Below are 12,988 nucleotides of genomic sequence, written 5' to 3'. Positions count from 1 at the left end.
ACTGTAATACTGACACTTCCGATTTTCCCTTCTGCCTTTCCATTTGCAGAGTAAAACTTATCATGTTGTGATCACTGCCTCCTAATGGCTCTTTTACCTCTAGTCCCCTTATCAGATCAGGATCATTACACAACACTAAATCCAGAATTGCCTTCTCCCTGGTAGGCTCCAGTACAAGCTGTTCTAAGAATCCATCTCGAAGGCACTCGACAAACTCTCTTTCCTGGGGTCCATTTCCAACCTGATTTTCCCAGTCTACCTGCATGTTGAAATCTCCCATAACCACCGTGGCATTACATTTTTGACACGCCAATTTTATCTCCTGATTCAACTTGCACCCTATGTTTGGGGGCCTATAGATAACTCCCATTAGGGTATTTTTACCCTTACAATTTCTCATTTCTATCCATACTGATTCAACATCTCCTGATTCTATGTCACCCCTTGCAAGGGAATGAATATCATTCCTTACCATCAGAGCAACCCCACCCCCTCTGCCCACCTGTCTGTCTTTTCTATACGTTGTGTACCCCTGAATATTCAGTTCCCAGCCCTGGTCCTCTTGTAGCCATGTCTCAGTGATCCCTACAAAATCATACTTGCCCATGACTAATTGAGCCTCAAGCTAATCCACTTTATTTTTTATACTACGCGCATTTAAGTACAACACTTTAACTTCTGTATTTACCTCCCCTCTCACATCGTTCACAATTGGCCCTGCCCTTAATTTCTTTTCCGCTCTAGAACTTCTGTTCCCATTCTTCCGAGTCTTTTGCAATATCTCCTGTATTCCCTTTTACCTCATCTTCATATTCACAATTTGTTAACCCCTCCCCCCCACTACTTAGTTTAAAGCCACAGGTGACACACTCGCAAACCTGCCTGCCAGAATGTTTGTCCCCCTGCTGTTAAGATGCAACCCGTCCCTTTTGTACAAGTCACCCCTAGCCCAGAAGAGATCCCAGTGGTCCAGAAATCTAAATCCCTGCTCTCTGCACCAGCCCCTCACCCATAAATTCATACCCTCTATCTCTCTGTTCCTGGCCTCACCAGCACGAGGTACCGGTAGCAGTCCAGAGATAACTACCTTCGACGTCCTACTTCTCAGTGCTTTTCCCAACTCTCTAAACTCCCGCTGTAGCACCTCCTTCCTCTTCCGCCCGACGTCATTCGTGCCCACGTGCACAACGACTTCAGGTTGATCGCCTTCCCTCACTAGGATTTTCTGAAGCCGGTCTGTGATGTGTTGAACCCTGGCACCAGGGAGGCAACAGACCATCCTCAAGTCCCTCCTGCTGCCACAGAATCTTCTGTCCGTCCCTCGGACTATGGAGTCACCGACCACTACGGCTCTTCCAGACTTCGGTCTCCCCTGTCGAGTATCCTTGCCAACAGGTCCGCCACTCGGACTGGAAACGTCTTCTGCCCCGACAGTTCCCAAGAGGGTATACCTATTTGCAATAGGCACAGCCACTGGGGTCTCCTGTAGTCCACGTCCACTTCCCCCTGAAACAGTCTCCCACCTTCGCTCGACCTGGACCCTTGGCGTGACAGCCTCACAATAGGTCCTGTCGAGGAAACTCTCGCATTCTCGGATGGCCCTGAGGTCATCCAACTGCCTCTCCAACTCCACCACACGTCCCTTCAGGAGCTGCACCTGGACACAGTTCTTGCAGGTGTAGCTCCCAGAAGCTCGAGCGACGTCCCTGTCTTCCCACATCCTGCAGGAAACACACCGCAACAACTTTTCCGCCATCACCTTGTGCCTATAACCAGCTCTGGCTTAAAACAATCGTATCCTCCTCGCCGAAGACTCGCAGCCAAAGACTCGCACTTTTCTCACTGGGCACTTCCCTCACAGGGCTGCACCTGAACAGGGCTGCACCTGAACAGGGCTGCACCCTTTTGCAAGTATTGCTTATATCACCAATTAAATTGCCTGATTGTCCAATTTACCTGACTTCTCACTTAAACTAGCACTTACTTTACTGCTCAGCCAACGGGCGTCTTTGCTCTGCTCCCGGACTTTTCAAATTGACTTCTAGCTTCCTTTTGGCGCTCTTTTTAAACTGCCTGTTCAACTGTGATTAGCACTTACTTTACTGCTCAGCCAACGGGCGTCCTTGCTCTGCTCCCGGACTTTTCAAATTGACTACTAGCTTCCTTTTGGCGCTCTTTTTAAACTGCCTGTTCAACTGTGATTAGCACTTACTTTACTGCTCAGCCAACGGGCGTCCTTGCTCTGCTCCCGGACTTTTCAAATTGACTACTAGCTTCCTTTTGGCGCTCTTTTTAAACTGCCTGTTCAACTGTGATTAGCACTTACTTTACTGCTCAGCCAACGGGCGTCCTTGCTCTGCTCCCGGACTCCCCACCCTCTCACCTCCACTCGCCACGTGTTCACTCCAACCCCGCCCTGTGCTCTCTCGTCCCTCTGCCCCTGATCTCCCCCCCTCACCGCACAGTTCCCCATCCCACATTCTCTCCTCCCCTATCCCATTACCACCTCCCCCCACACCAAGCCCTCTTCTACCCACCCCTCGCTCTCTCCTTCCCCACTCCACGCTCCTTCATCCCTCTCACCCCGCGATCTCTCCTCCCTCCCAACCAGTGCTCTCACCTGCACTCTCTCCTCCTGCACATCCTGCACTCCCCCCTCCCTCTCACGCTGCACTCTTTCCTGGAGACCGGCCCTGCGCTTCATGCTGCGGGCGCGGCCCAGACTTTAACATCGCAGAGCTGCGATCCCTTTGCCAGGGATCGACTACTGAGTGCTCCAACCGCGGGGCTAGTGGACTTCAACATCGTGAAGCCTGCGGTCTCCGGTATGAAGAGGCCGACTCGGGACCTCCATGCCGCGGAGAGAGTTTCACCACCCCAACGTGGGAGTTTCCATCATCCCGACGCGAGGCTTAGACCGTCGGCTGCTGGGGTTTGATCGGGATGGTTCAACAGCGGATGGTTCAACGCCCACGACCGCGGGAGAACAAAGAGGAAGGTGATTGAACTTTATTACCTTCAACACAGTGAGGAACGTGGAATCCGCTGTGGTGGATGTTTGTGTTAAATTTTATTTGATGTGGCTGTGTCTTGTTGCTTTTCACTTAGTATGGCTGTATAGTAACTCAAATTTCACTGTACCTTAATTGGTACATGTGACAATAAATTGATCTTGAAATCTTGAAACCTTCTCCCACCCCCAACCTCACACTCTCATGTCACCCTCCCCTACTCTCCGCTCACCTCCAACGATACGATACCTGAGCTTGTATCTGGTTCTGGGATTGTGGACAAATCCTCCCGGGGTTCGGGTGTTGTTATCTAGGGTTCCTTAGTTGGTACGGAGGCTAGATCTGTAATAAAGTGTGGATAGACAGTGGGTATAGTGGGGAAATAATCCAGCAGCTCTGTGGGATGGAAGGAGACTGACGTTCACAGCAACACCAGTGTCTGGTGATCCACATGGTCCAGCCCTCTCCTGCATCAGAATGCTCTGCTCCCCTCTCCCTCCATTCCATCATTCCAGCCGTTACTCAGTGCACTCCTTCTGTCTCTATGCGCTTATTTCATTGCACACTCCCCCGCTTTCTCCATCCCCATCCCAGACCCTGAATTTCCCCCTCCTGCTCCTCCCCAGGCTGACTACCCCCTCCCCTCTTTTCCACTCTCTCCCCATCGCCCTACCATCTCTCCCTCATCCCGGGGAAGGGAAAAAGAGGAGGGAAGGGCTTGGACATAGGGGGAAGGGACGGCCCGGAACTGGGTGGCGAAGTGCTGGTGTAGGGGACGGCCAGATACTGGGGTGGGGGTAGGGGACGGCCAGATACTGGGGTGGGGTAGGGGACGGCCAGATACTGGGGTGGGGGAGGGGACGGCCAGATACTGGGGTGGGGTAGGGGACGGCCAGATACTAGGGTGGGGGAGGGGATATGTCTCAGCTCAATGGGCGGATGGATTGGAGGTGGGGGAGGGGACAACTGGGTTGTGGGGGACATCTAGGACCTGAGTGAGTGGGAAATGAGGGAACTGTCTTGTCCATAAAGGATGGAGGCAATGAGTGAGTCGGTGAGCTGGGTCAGAGGGCATCTTGCACGTGAGGTGGGTCAGTGACAGGGTGGGGGAAATGGGTCAGTGACAGGGTGGGGGCAATGGGTGGGTGGGTCAGTGACAGGGTGGGGGCAATGGGTGAGTGACATGGTGGGGGCAATGGGTGGGTGGGTGAGCTGGGACAGGTGCCATCCTGCACGTGTGTTGGGGTCAGTGACGGGTTGGGGGTCAGGCCCCCGTGGTTTGGCTCAGACAGTCGGTGTGGGAATGTGAACCGAGATGATCACCAGTGTTTGGAAAATTGCCGACTCAGCACTTGCCGGATTTTCCCAACAACCTCTCAGATGCATTACTGGGAACTGCGACGTACCTGTACAATACACCTTGTTACAGCAGAGTGTGGGTTCCAGCTGATAGACAAAGAAACCGCCGCAGTGTTTCACCTTGATCTCATGCTGTGTCTCAGTGCTTTCCATGCCAGTTGAACCAGACTGTCCTGGTCACCTCCCCGTCTCCCACGCTGGGATGGACACCTGGAATGAGGTTTATAAACATTGTAAAATGTACCCAGTCCCACAGTGCTGCATGGGATGTGAATCTGGAGCCGGTGTAACAGAGTGATCACAACCCACCGAGATGATCACCAGTGTCTGACCTGCCTCAGTCAGTGGTGAGCTGCTGCCCTCACCCTCACCACCCACACTCCCCACAGCAGCACTGAGAACAGCTCCAGGTGGTGACACCCTGGGGTGCCGGGTCTGGGGTTATGGGGACAAGGCAGGAGAATGGGGTTGGGAAGGAGATATAGATCAGCCACGATTAAAAGGCGGAGGAGACTTGATCGGCCAAATGGACTGATACTGCTCCTATCACTGATGAACATGATGGGAAACACAATGATGGGTGCCGATGTGTCAGGGGCGGGGCTTCACCTGTCAGTGCCAATCAGGGGCGGGGCTTCACCTATCAGCACCCAACAGGGGCAGGGCTTCGCCTGTCAGTGCCCATCATAGGCGGGGCTTCACCTGTCAGTGCCCATCAGTGGCAGGGCTTCACCTGTCAGTGCCCATCAGGGGCGGGGCTTCATCTGTCAGCGCTCATCATTGGGGTCACTCTCAATATTCACTCACTGCAGGGATTCATTCATTTATTGCCCCCTCAGAGTCATGCAGCTTGTACAGTGCAGTAATGGCCCTTCAGTCCACAACGTCCAGGCTCACTCTTTTGTCAAATCCCATTTGCATGTATTTGGACCAAAATTCTTCTGTGCTTTCCCTATTTGACCATTTAAATGATCCTTACACATATTTGCGCTGATCGCATCTCATCCTTTGGGTGTGTGTTCTGGGTAATAAACCACTCCCTGTCCCATTACTGTCACTGATGGTGATCCCAGTCTCTGTGTATCCACACTGTCCATTACTGTCACTGATGATCCCAGTCTCCCTGTATTCACACTGTCCATTACTGTCACTGGTAACCCCAGGGTTTCTATATCTTCTCATTGGCCCATTACTGTCAGTGATCGCCCTGGTCTCTATCCATTTTACCTCACTGGCCTGTATTTTCGATACTTTCTCAACATCATTGACTAATAGAATTATCTCTTTGTTTTACCTCTTAAATCTGTACCACCCCACTCTGTGGTTTTCATCATTCTTCCACTTCCCACTGGTGCACTCAGTGCTGGTACAACCCGTGCTCCTCCAGGGCTGATCCAGGACCCGACCCTACCAATGTTGGGGGAGTCCAGAACAAGGGGCCACAGTTTAAGAATAAGGGGTAGGCCATTTAGAACTGAGATGAGGAAAAACATTTTCAGTCAGAGTTGTGAATCTGTGGAATTCTCTGCCTCAGAAGGCAGTGCAGGCAAATTCTCTGAATGCATTCAAGAGAGCGAGATAGAGCTCTTAAGGATAGCGGAGTCAGGGGGTACGGGGAGAAGGCAGGAACGGGGTACTGATTGAGAATGATCAGCCATGCTCGAAGGGCCGAATGGCCTCCTCCTGCACCTATTGTCTATTGTCTATTCAGTGTGAGAGACCAAGAACTGAGGCCAATCTGTCCGCATCCTGTCCTATTTCAATATTCCCCACTGCCAGATAATCTCCCATTGGATCCCGGCCCCTATCCTCCCCGTCTTTCACGGTACAGAATTTGAGAGCTCCACATCCCAGTCTTTAATCACTGCTCCTCTGTGATAACTGACAACCTGATCTTCCATCATGTCCTCACCCCTCCTCCTCCCTCACTGACTGGGTTTGATTGAATTATTTCCTCAAGTTACCTGTTGAATCTGTACCATCCTTCAACAAGGTTTTTATCAGACTTCCATTGGCCTTTTGTGCACTGAGTGTTGGAACAATCTGTGCTCCTCCAGGGCTGATCCAGGACGGTGTGGATTACACACGGGTCACTGCCTACGGAGTCTGTGGGTGGGACACAAGATGATGGGTAGTGTTAGTGTAATGTCCACTTGCCTTCACCCAGCCTCTGATATACCCAGCTGCACCTCCACCGATCTTGGAGCAGAAAATCCTCAGTTTTATTCTCCAAGCAGCAGATCGACCACCCTGAATAAAAGCCTCACATACGCCACATTTTAAAACGTTGCCCCATTGCTGTCCCCATCTATTAACTTGATGTTGCAGATATATTGGTCTGATACAGTAAATCTTGCATTTATATAGCACCAGTGAAACTCTCTGGCTGCACTGGAGCATGTTAGTGAACTGCATGAGGGGTTTGGCTGCTGTTGTAATGTGGGAAGTCCAGCAACCAATTACTGAAGAACTATGTTTCCACAAACAGTTGATCAATAATGTGTTGTCCAAGATACAAGGAACTGCAGATGTTGGATCACAAACAAAGCACAAAGTGCTGGAGTAACTCAGCAGGTTAGGTAGCATCTCTGGTGATCATGGAAGTGTGACACTTTGGACTGGGATCCTTTTGAAGAAAGGTCCTGACCCAAAACGTCAGAAATCCATGTTCTCCAGAAATGCTGCTTGACCTGCTGAGTTACTCCAGCACATTACATCTAATATGTGCTGTCATCATGTTCAGGCCCGAACATCGCCACCCATCTCTCCCCTGCACCCCTCTGTCTCTTCTCCACTCTCTCTTTTTACTAACACTCCTCCCTTACAATCCACTTCTAACCCCCTCCCTTTTCTCCCTTCCCCTCAGGGGAATGAACCACTTCTGAAGCCTGACGTCCTTCAGTGAAGGAAGTCTGCTGCCCGATAGCCAGGTCTGTGCCTCCTCCCAGCAAAACAGTGGCCCAGCCGGTGAGACTGCTGCCTCCACACAGTGACCCAGCCAGTGAGGCTGCTGCCTCCACACAGTGGCCCAGCCAGTGAGGCTGCTGCCTCCACACAGTGGCCCAGCCAGTGAGGCTGCTGCCTCCACACAGTGGCCCAGCCAGTGAGGCTGCTGCCTCCACACAGTGGCCCAGCCAGTGAGGCTGCTGCCTCCACATTGTGACCCAGCCAGTGAGGCTGCTGCCTCCACACAGTGACCCAGCCGGTGAGGCTGCTGCCTCCACACAGTGGCCCAGCCGGTGAGGCTGCTGCCTCAGCTCCACATCTCCGATCTTATCGCAGCTTCTGGTGCTCTCTAAGTGGAGCCTGCATGATCTGGTCACTATTTGCATCCCCCAGATATTTGGTTTGTCTCTCATGCGCCAAACACCAGGATGTTGTGTGGCCACCATGCAATGCCTCAAGTGTCTAGATTAGTACTAGAGTTTGGGGGCAGTGGATGGGAATGTGGTGATAATAATTTTGGATCAGAGTAGGATTGGTGTAAATAGGTTGGCTTGTTCGGTGGGCCAATGCTACAGGTTCTGTAACCCATCAATGTGCTCCGGGTTCAAGTTTCCCACCCCAGTCATTCCTGCTTCTCCCCGTTCCATCGTGGTGGCTGTGAGGGGGGGGGGGGGGTGGAACATTGGTGGGGGAGAGGGGGGTGGAATGTGTGGAGAGGCAGTGGGTCGGCTGGGAGGGGTTGGAATTTCTCCGGGGATGGTGGGTGGGGTTTGGCAGGGGGTGTGGGTGTTCAGCGCAGGATGGGATGGGGTGGGACACAAGGCAGGAGTGGAAAGGAAAGGGGGTTAGGGGGTGTGATAGTCGGGAGGGGGGTGTGGGTCCACCCTGTCTTGGGGGAATTATTACTCTCAATGGAACAATGAAAGGAGCTGTCAGCCCAAGGGGCTGTGACAAATCAGGGTGCAGGGGTAGGGGGCTCAGATTGGTGCTCCGTGGTCAGGCGGTAGGGGCAGGTTGTCTAGAGCCAGGTTCTCTGCCTGAGACATCCTGCCCAGCTTCGGTGGTCACCCTCAGCCAGAGCGTGTGTGTGTGGGATGCACAGTTCAATGTGGGGCAGGGGAGGGGTGACCATGGCAGACAGGGGCAGTTCACCAGGTGGGGGGTGAGTAACAGTACCGGGGGTGGGAGTAGACAGGGTATTGGTCCAGGTATTCTAGTGTAGTATGGGACCCCGACTGTGGACAAGTCACACGTCAGTCATAGGGAAGGGGACAGGGAGTGGGGGGGGGCACAGGTCATTCACAGGCTGGAGGTCACAGGTCACTCCAGGAAGGCGAGGTCCAGACACAACAGCTTGATCAGACTGTGGGAGAGGGAGATCTGAGTGAGGGAAGCACTGACCACAGACAGCAACATTCAGCCCTGTGTGTGGGCTGATGACTCGGGACATCCCAGAGTTTACCCCCTCCCCCCCGCGCCTCACAAGCCCCACCCCCACCCACACTTTATCAACATGGAGAGCAATATACCTGCACAATACACACTGTAATCTCCGGGTGTCGGCTTCAGAAGATACACAAAATAACCATCACAGTTTTTGATTGTGATCTCTTGATGCTTGCGGCAGGTGTGTTCATTGCGGTTGTCTTTAACCCAGGTGAAACAGACTGTCCTGGTCACCTCCCCGTCTCCCACACTAGGATGGAGACCTGCAATGAGGTTTATAAACATTGTAAAATGTACCCGGTCCCTCAGTGCAGCAGGGAATGTGAATCTGGAGCCAGTGTAAACACAGCGATCACAACCCAGTCAGTCTCAGTCTCAGTCGCTGCCCTCACCCTCCCCTCCCACACTCCCCACAGCAGCACCTGCTCCATGGGACCCTGTGGGTCACTGGGCTCTTGAATGGACACACAGACCCACCACTGATCTGCCTAGCCTCAGGCTGATTGGCCATTAAACATCGCAAAGTCTTCAACTTTCACACATATTTATAGACACAAACATTGAAATTACACAAATCCTATTCAAATAAAATCAGAATATTAAAACAAAGTCAGGTTTTGCAAAAAGTTAATTTGATTAACTTAAAGCAGCGGTCTTGTTGCAACTGTGCAGTGTGTTGATGAGGCCATACCCTGGACACGCTCTCATCTCATGACTATCATCAGGAAGAAGGTACAGGAGCCTGAAAAATGCGACCTCCAGGTTCAAGAACAGCTTCTTCCCAGCAACTATCAGGCTCTTGAAAACTTCACAACACTAACCTCGGCAACCACGATCTTCTATCGATTGTGTCTTTGGTTGCACTACAGACTTTGGTATTTGAACTACTGTAGTTACCTAGTTTTGCGATTATTAATACGTTGTATTTTTTATTATTCTATTTTACCTGTAGAGCTGTAGAAATCTGGATCACTCTTACCTTTGCTAAAGTAACAGAGTGCATCAGTTGTACATTCTTGTCCACCTACGATTTAACCAGCCGGGACTCCACCCAGAGCAGCGATGGAATGGAACTGCACTCTCAGGAATCTTCATGTTGTCATAACTGAAACAACAAGCAGAGAGTCAGCCCCCGACTGAGGGAAAGATTAGCGACTGGGGTCTAACCATCGCACTGTCCAATATAGGTCCAGTGCCAGGAAACCCTTTTTTTCCATTTACAAAATCTCTCTTCCCTTCCTGCAGAATGTGGGAGTTTCCTTTCCCCATATTCCATTTGCTGTCCCACAATGGGGGCTGATACTATCAATCTAACATGCCTTACTCTCTTTCAGTTATTTAATATATAACAGTAAGTTGCCATTCGGCCCATCACGATCATACTGGCCCTTACAAAAGTTGTCCTGTCAGCCATCTGCCCCCTCTCCTAAATTCCCCATAACTCTGCAATGTATTCCCTCTCACATGCCCATGAACCCCCCATTGATTATTTTGCCACTTGTCTCCACGAGTGGGAGTTCACAGGTCCAGTTCATCTACCAGCACATATTTGGGGTGCTAGAGCACCAGGGGGAAACCCACCCAGGGAAGACCATGCAAATTCCACACAGAAACGCTGGATGTGAGGATCGAACCGCGATCCTCGGAAATGCAAGCACCATCACTACCTGCGACACATTCTCCCTCACTGACTAGCCTGCGATCAGTTTACCTGCTAAATCTGTACCACACTTTTTCCAGATTTCCATTGTCCATCCATCGGCCACTGCAACGAGTTCTATGACAACCCGAGCTTCTCCAGGGCTGATCCAGGACGGTGTGGTTTACACACGGATCACCGGGCGTGGAGTCTGCAGCTGAGGGACAGGATGATGATCAGCGTTAAAGTAAGACTGAGCTAAGTTCACTCAAACTCTGGTTCCCCAACCAACCCAACAACCCAGGAGCACCAACAACCTCCAATTTAAAGTCAGTGATAAAAAGCAGCACAGAAATTAGTCCTACAACCACCATATCAAGGTTTTGGTTTATGTTTGGTATTGTCATGTAATATTTCATTCCAGCCTTTTGACCATCTGGACTAATAACAAATATCTTCAATAGGTCCATATCCTCCAGTGCCTAACCTATTCACGTACCTGTCTCAATGCCGTGATTGGTTCTGATTTTACCACCCTCTCTGGCTCGACATTCACCCCTCTCCGTGTGAAAGAACTTTCTCCTTGGATCACCAAGCATTACAAATTATACTCTCTAAGCAGTAGAAAGGTCAACAAAATAAACACACAAACGATTCGTCCATCTTGCTTTCACGGACCTCCCACATTATATTGAAAGGGGGACTAGGGGAGACCAATGGGCCCATCTAGATGATGCCAGCTCTTGGTGCAAGAACCCCATCATTTCAATTCCTCCCTCATTAGTTCCCTTCAGCCCTACAACTTATTCTCTTTCACACAAGCTATTCAATTATCTTTTCATAGAGACATAGTCATACAGTGTGGAAACAGGCTCTTCTGACCAAACTGCCAATACCGGCCATATAATTGTCAATTTAATATAAATTACTTAATACAAATCTTGTACAGCGTGCAAGCTATTGAAGGGAGCTGGTTGGGAAAAGATAAGCTGGTCATGCTGATTGATGAATCCACGAGCAGAGTCAATCCTTTCAGGGGTGGTAGAGAAGAAGTGTAAATGGAGATGGAGGCAGAAAATTTGGAACATTCTCCTGGAAAATCAATTTAAAATTGGTGGAATAGTGGAAGTGAAGCTGCTTCTCTAACAACAAGATCATGATAGGGCTCTGGGGAGTATTGTAGAGCAGATGGATCTAGGAGTACAGATACATAGTTCATACTAAACATCTGGTGGAGAAACTTTAGCAACATGGACCTGTGGAAAAGAACAAACCAGGATCCCATTGACTTACAAATTTGAAAGAGAAAATGGAGTTGAATTGGACACACCCTCAGAAAACCTGCCACAGACATCACTCGGCAAGCCCTGAAATGGAACCCACAAGGAAACAGAAAAAGAGGTCGCCCCAGGAACAGCTGGAGAAGAGGTGTCCAGACAGAAATGTCTGGGAGTGGGCTCAACTGGGGATATCTCGAATGAACCACCAACAACCGAGTGAGGTGGAGGACATTTGTCAATGGCCTATGCTCCCTAGAGGAGCAAAGGGCTTAAGAAGAAGCAGCTCCATAGTTCCTTGAAGGTGGTGTCAAAAAGACTATTGGCACATTGGCCTTCATCAATCAGAGTATTGAGTGTAGAATGGGAGGATATGTTACAGTTGTATAAGACATTGGTGAGGCCGCATTTAGAGTATTGCGTTCACTTCCGGGCACCATGTTATAGGTAAAATGGTGTCAAGCTGGAAATGGTACAGAGAAGATTTATGAGGATGTGGCCAGGACTTGAGGGTCTGAGCTATAGGGAGAGGTTGAGCAGGTTCGGACTCTATTTATTGGAGCGCCGGAGGATGAGGGATGATCTTATAGAGGTGTATCAAATCATGAGAGGAATAGATTGGGTTGACGCAGAGAGTCTCTTGCCCAGAGTAGGGGAATCGAGAACCAGAAGACATAGGTTTAAGGTGAAGGGGGAAAGATTTGAGAGGAAACTTTTTCAAAGGGTAGACACAAAATGCTGGAGTAACTCAGCAGGTCAGGCAGCATCTCAGGAGAGAAGGAATGTATGACGTTTCGGGTTGAGACTCTTCTACACATCTCCTACACATTTTTTCAAAGGGTGGTGGGTGTATGAAACAAGATGCCAGAAGACATGGTTGAGTCAGGGACCATTGCAACGTTTTAAGAAACAATTAGACAGTTACATGGAAAGAACAGGTTTGCAGGAATATGGGACAAACGCAGATAGGAGGAAGTGGTGTAGATGGACACGATAGCCGGTGCGGCCAAGTTGGGCGAAGGGCCTGTTTCCATACTGTATGACTCTATGACTCTAGGCCATTTCAAGGAGGAACGACCATGCGGAGGGTGTTCGAAGTAACTGGCGATTTATTGAAAGTGGTGCGCTCCAGGAGACCAGTCAAAGCTGATCTCATGAGAGCGACTTTGGTACAGCTTTTACATTCCCAGCTAACAAGATTACACAGAAACTTAATTAACAGTAAAACTAGGTCTTGATTGCAGAATGGTAGTTACAGAAAGACTTAATTAGGTAACAGACTAGGATTACAGAATAAAATGTTCATCCAC

General features: G+C 50.2%; 1 long non-coding RNA gene across 1 annotated transcript; it reads right to left on the bottom strand.

The window, feature by feature from the left end:
• Window positions 1–8,851: 8,851 nt before the first annotated feature.
• Window positions 8,852–10,597, bottom strand: LOC144612174 (uncharacterized). The gene is made up of 3 exons (XR_013549635.1): window positions 10,474–10,597; window positions 9,742–9,867; window positions 8,852–9,025 (listed from the first exon to the last, which is right to left on the bottom strand). It is a non-coding gene; the product is annotated as an uncharacterized LOC144612174 (long non-coding RNA).
• Between the last annotated feature and the right edge of the window lie 2,391 nt (window positions 10,598–12,988).

The sequence above is a fragment of the Rhinoraja longicauda genome, chromosome 43 (genome assembly GCF_053455715.1).
Source record: "Rhinoraja longicauda isolate Sanriku21f chromosome 43, sRhiLon1.1, whole genome shotgun sequence".
Taxonomy (NCBI): Eukaryota; Metazoa; Chordata; class Chondrichthyes; order Rajiformes; family Arhynchobatidae; genus Rhinoraja; species Rhinoraja longicauda.
This window is presented reverse-complemented; position numbering and strand designations above follow the sequence as displayed.